This window comes from Lampetra planeri, chromosome 64 (assembly GCF_965212315.1).
Source record: "Lampetra planeri chromosome 64, kcLamPlan1.2.h2, whole genome shotgun sequence".
Lineage (NCBI taxonomy): Eukaryota > Metazoa > Chordata > Hyperoartia > Petromyzontiformes > Petromyzontidae > Lampetra > Lampetra planeri.
The window spans coordinates 3,362,588-3,368,587 of NC_136170.1; the positions used below are offsets into that span (position 1 = coordinate 3,362,588).

General features: G+C 51.3%; 1 protein-coding gene across 1 annotated transcript in view; it reads right to left on the reverse strand.

Annotated features, from left to right (window-relative positions):
- Positions 1-1,397, reverse strand: part of LOC144737059 (ATP-binding cassette sub-family C member 2-like) — a 115,378-nt gene extending 113,981 nt beyond the window's left edge. The window contains exon 1 of the mRNA XM_078619708.1: positions 993-1,397. The gene's annotated coding sequence lies outside the window, so the exon portion shown is untranslated. The remainder of the gene's footprint in view (positions 1-992) is intronic.
- Between the last annotated feature and the right edge of the window lie 4,603 nt (positions 1,398-6,000).

Here is a 6,000-nt window from a genome sequence, read left to right on the forward strand (position 1 = left end):
TCACCTCCATCACTTCCCTCACCTAGAACACCTCCATCACCTCCATCACCTCCACACCCTCCACACCCCCCTCACCTCCACACCTCCATCACCTCCATCACCTCCACACCCTCCACACCCCCCTCACCTCCATCACCTCCACACCTCCATCACATCACTCACCTCCCCACGTATTCCTACAAACATTATGAATCTTAGGAGACGCATCGTGCCGTAGGCACGGTCCTTTGTCAGAAAGACGACGACAGCAACAACAACAACCTGAGAAGTTTGCAACAACAACAAACACATCACGCCCAGATGCCTGCTGGCAGTTCCACGCAGAAACGAAGAAGAGACGCAGAGAGAGAGAGGGGGGCACGCGGATGAGAGACCACACGCAGGGCGAATGACATCATCATGTTGATCTTCATCCAGCTGTGGAGTGACCATATTCTTAGGTTTTTTCGGCAAAGTCACGTAGGTAAAAATTTAAAATTAAAATTAATAAAAGTAAAATAAAAATAAAATGGAGTGACCATGGCTGCTACGATGAAGGTGATGGTGGAGGCTTGGGGAGGCCTTCATCCAGCAGTGGATATACGATGAATGTACGACTGCGATGTTGATGGAGAGGGTTCAAAACAAACATCCGTTAATCTTCCCGGTCACTCACCTGACTGTGGCTTCCCATACGACGACTCCGAATGTGAAATACGCGAACGTGATCGAACACCATCGACACGGCGGGATTTTTAACGCCCATAAAATTATGGGGCGGAAATTATGGGAGAAAAATACGGGGAAAAATATGGAAAATTTTACGGAAAAAATTGTTGCAAATTTTACGGAAAAATATGAAAAATTTCGGGAAAATTATGGAAAAATTTACAGAAAAAATAACGGAAAAATAATGCAAAAAATTACGATAAGGAGCAACGTGGATCGTAGCGAGGCAAGCGCGCGCGCGTAGAACCCCGCTGACGATCCGTTAAGCGGCGACGTCAACTTACGGGAGACCTCAAAGTTAGTGTCACCAGCAAAGTTGACTCAGAAGATGAGATCCTCCTGCGCCTCCTGCTGCTGCTCCCTGTTGCTGTGTAAAGTCGTCTCCGCTTCTCCTGCCTCCCACACCCCCCCGCCTCCTCTCTGCCCCTCCGTTAGTGAACAGATCGACTGAATGAATGAAGGGGGTGGGGGGGCTAGAGTTGATTATGCAGCGATCGTGGCTTATACAGCAGCAGCAGCAACAGCAGCGGCAAACAACCCACACAGCACCGATGCTGCTGAAGTTTCTGTCTCCCAAAGCTCCTCTCTGCCTCCTCCGTTGGAATGAATGAAGGGGGTGGTCGTGGTGGCGGTGGTGGGTAGAGTTGGTTATACAGCGGCCCTGGCGTATACAGCAGCAGCAGTAGCAGCAGCAAGCAAGCAAGCCACACAGCACTCACTGATGCGGCCGAAGCTGAACTTTGGACGACAATCAAGAGACGTGATTTACATCTTAATGGGGCGGGGTGGTGGAGGAAGTCCGGTGGGTGTCAGCATGTTCAGACGCCGCAAAAGAAGACAAAGATCCCCCGGGTAGCCTGAACAGACTGTTGGGGCAAGTGCTGTTAGCGAGTAAACACCGGGCCACCTTTGGCTCCCCAATGGCGATGTTTTTTTATTTTTATACAAATCGCGTTTTAGGCTGGGTAGACCTAGGGGAGGCCCATACCCGGTTCGAGTTTGATCGTCAATGGTTGTTGGCCGTGAGTGGGATTCGAAATGCGGGGTTCGGAGCGCAACGCGCTAACCACTGCACCACCGCTCCCCACACACAAACAGTGCGCTAACCACTGCACCACCGCTCCCCACACACGCACAGTGTGTAACCACTGCGCCACCGCTCCCCACACACACACAGTGCGCTAACCACTGCGCCACCGCTCCCCACACACAGTGCGCTAACCACTGCGCCACCGCCACACACAAAGTGCGCTAACCACTACGCCACCGCTCCCCACAACGACCCACGCAGCGCACCCTCTGACACCAGAAGCTGCCGGTCGCCACGAAGTGGCAGTGACGTCACCACGGCGCCCGTGCCAGGCTAGGTGCACTTCGACGGCACGTGTCGAATTGCTCCCCGCTGGCAGGAGGTTACGGGGCCTACCCAGGTGCCATGGGTTGGCTGGCTGAGATGATGACCGATAGAAGCACTACCTGTGCCCCCTACTGTGTCAATTTGCTGCGCTTTAATCGCCCGGCGTTCCGCTCGTTGTTGTGAGCGTCGCTCCTCCGCCCTCCGTTGTTGCTGGAGGGCGATTGCCTCCAACTGCCCAGTAGCGTCCTTCACGAGCCTCCTCCTCCACAGAGGCCGATCTTGACACCGCTGGTACCGCTCATCGGTAAGTCCACTCAGCTCCACAATCTCCGGTACCGCATCAGTCCATCTCTTATCTAGCCCTTGTCGTGCCCGTTTAGCCCATCCTCTCCGGCCAAACAAAAGCTGCCTAGACATGCGGTGGCTGGGCATGCGGGCTACATCACCCAGCCAATGCAGCCTTGTTTGCCGGAGGAGCTCACCGTTGGGAATGTGTCCAGATTTGTCAAGGAATTGTGAGCTCCTCACACAATCCAGCCTGGTTGAACCCAGGAATGGATCTAAGGCAAGTCATCATGAATTATTCTAACTGGCGCAGATGTTCCATGATCAATTTCTACGTTTCATAAGCAGACATGACTATGGCCGAGAAGACCCACAGCTTCTCATGGAGCGACAGACCAGGTAGATTCCACACACCATTACACAGCCGATGAAATATAATGCTGCCCGACTGAACACTTTCCACTCTCTCCACAAATGAGGAGTTGAGGGGTGGAGTGTTTGATGGCACAAAATACCCAGGCAGGTGCTTAGTTTTGGATGGGCTGATGGTGAGACCTCACCTCTTAGAGGCATGCTCCAGGTTTTAAAGCAGCGCCTCCAACTCCTCCTCTGAGTGAGCACCTATGAAGGCCGGCACGGCACACGAGGGGGTGGGTGGCCAGCACCACGCCCGGCCGCCTTTGTCTCCCCTGTTTGCGATGTTTACTGCACACCGCACCAGGTACTCATTTCTGTGACCCTATGGCTCACTGTGTGAGTCTCTGGCTCTCTGTGTGAGCCTATCGCTCTCTGTAGTAGTCTGTGGCTCTCTGTGTGAGCCTATGGCTCTCTGTAGGAGTCTGTGGGTCTCTGTGTGAGTCTATGGCTCTCTGTGTGCGTCTACGGCTCTCTGTGGGAGTATTTGGCTGTCTGTGTGAGTCTATGGGTCTCTGCATGAGTTTGTGGCTGATTGTCTGAGTCTATATGTTTCTGTGCGAGTCTATGGGTCCCTAAAAAAGTCGATGGATATATGTGTGAGTCTAGTGGTCTCAGTGTGATTATGTGGCTCTTTGTGTGAGTCTGTGGGTCGCTATGCGAGTCTGTGGCTCTCTGTGTGAGCCTGTGGTTCTCCGTGTGAGTTTTGCTCTCTGTGTGAGTCTGTGGCTCTCTGTCTAAGTCTATATCTTTCTGTGTGAGTCTATGGGTGTCTGTGTGAGTCTGTGGCTGTCTGTCTGAGCCTATGGCTCTCTGTGTGATTCTGTGGCTCTCTGTGTGCGTCTGTGGGTCGCTATGTGAGTCTGTGGCTCGCCGTGTGAGTCTATGGCTCTCTGTGTGAGTCTGTGGTTCTCCGTGTGAGTTTTTCTCTCTGTGTGAGTCTATGGCTCTCTGTGTGAGTCTGTGGCTCTCTGTCTAAGTCTATAGCTTTCTGTGTGAGTCTATGGGTGTCTGTGTGAGTCTGTGGCTCTCTGTCTGAGCCTATGGCTCTTTGTGTGAGTATGTGTCTCTATATCTATGCCTCGCTCTCTGTGTGAGTTTATGGGTCTCTGTGTCAGTCTGTGGATCTCTCTGAGTCTGTAGCTCTGTCTGAGTCTATGGGTGTCTGTGCGAGTCTATTGATGTATATATAAGTCTTTGGCTCACTGAGTCTACGGGTCTCAGTGTGAGTCTATGGGTGTCTGTGTGAGTCTGTGGGTGTCTGTGTGAGTCTGTGGGTGTCTGTGTGAGTCTGTGGGTCTCAGTGTGAGTCTATGGGTGTCTGTGTGAGTCTGTGTGTGTCTGTGTGAGTCTGTGGGTGTCTGTGTGAGTCTGTGTGTGTCTGTGTGAGTCTGTGGGTGTCTGTGTGAGTCTGTGGGTGTCTGTGTGAGTCTGTTGGTCTCAGTGTGAGTCTATGGGTGTCTGTGTGAGTATATGGGTGTCTGTGTGAGTCTGTGGGTGTCTGTGTGAATCTGTGGGTGTATGTGTGAGTCTCTGTGTGTCTGTGTGAGTCTACGTGCCTCTATGTGAGTTCATGACTCTCTGTGTGATGAGTCTACGAGACCCCGGTGTCATCTCTGTGGCTTTGCCGCTGAACCCCAGAGTGGAACCCAGGACCTCAACGTTGCCGGTTCAACAACATCATCAGCAGCAGCAACGGCAGCAACGCCATCTGTAACCTCTGATCCCAGCCTTGGTTATGGATCAGAGTACAGATATTATCCGCGAAGTTTGAACCCCAAAGTTTGGCACCTGACACCATGGGATATAATTGTGTTTTCATTTCAGCCGGGGATGTACGGGTTATTGATCGAGAAAATAAATAGACATACATTCAAACGTATTTATTTTATTTTACCAGGTAAAGCTGCTATATCTGTCTGTTTGGGAAGCGACCTGGTCACAAGTGATGATGGCTCAACCAAGTGGCTTACCATCGCGTGGAAATTCATCTTCAGCAGCGAAATGCTCATGAACGCGTGGTGTTGTTAATTTTGAACGTGGATGGGACCACGTTGAGAGGGAGAGAGAGAGAGAGACACCGCAAACTCCCAATATACAACAGGCGTCAGGGTCTGGATCGATCCCACGACCTCCTGTATACCAGGCGAGGTAGTCAACATCTCCTAGCCACCGTGATGATGGAGATGAGAGAGTGAAACACGCAATCTCCAAACATACAGCAGCAGCAGGCGCTGTCAGGGTCGGTGCTCAAACCCACGACCTCCTGTAGACCAGGCGAGGTAGTTAACATCTCTTAGGCCACCGAGGCGGCCCTGTTTCTCTCTGTCTATCACGGAAAAGCCGCTTCGAGGCCACGACCTCCTGTAGACCAGGCGAGGTAGTTAACACCTCACTCTAGCGCAGAGCCGTCTGAGTAGCCACTGAGTTCACCACGGGAAGAAGTATTGGTAACCCTCCTCAGTGTCCTGCAGGGTAATAACCCAGTGAACACCTCAACGTTGAACGCAAAGCTGACACGTGGTTAGAACCGTTGGACGAACGTTGGCTTAACGTTCAAAATTTACTGGGAGTGCCCCACCTACACCCACCTTACCCATCGCAGAAATCCTTGGGTTGCCTACCCCTGAACCGTATCACCCATCGATTGCAAACGCGTTGTTACGGAATGTACACTAAACACGGGGAATGGCTTTAAAATGTGTGTAGAGGAGTCAAGGTCCTAGCCATGGAGTCAACATTGGGGGGAACCAAATCTTCCAGGGGGTGTGGGGGTCCCCCCCCCCCCCCCCCCAGAAAAAAAAAATCTAAATTTGAAAACGAATTTCCTGCCTTGTCCTGCCTAAAATATGCAAAAATTCACCAACACACGGGATGGACTTTTTATTTATTTTTTACAACAATGTCTAATAATGTATGTATTACATTGCTCTGTTTTTTCTTTTTTACCTTTTCTTGTTTCATTGTATGTAATGGCAGAGATTGGGGATTAATAAAGTACAACCATAACCACGATCAAATAAACATAATTCTATTATATGGCAATATTGGGGGGGGGGGGACATTTTTAGCATATTTGAATATTTGGGGGGATGTGCCCCCACCATATAAATTACTGCCTTGAGAGGAGTCGTGTGAGCAACCATGAGGGGCGAACAGAGGGTGGAGCGAGCGAGTTGACAGTCGAGGGTCACGTCACGTCACGTGTGCTGTAAGAGGTTCCTTCGGGAACAAGG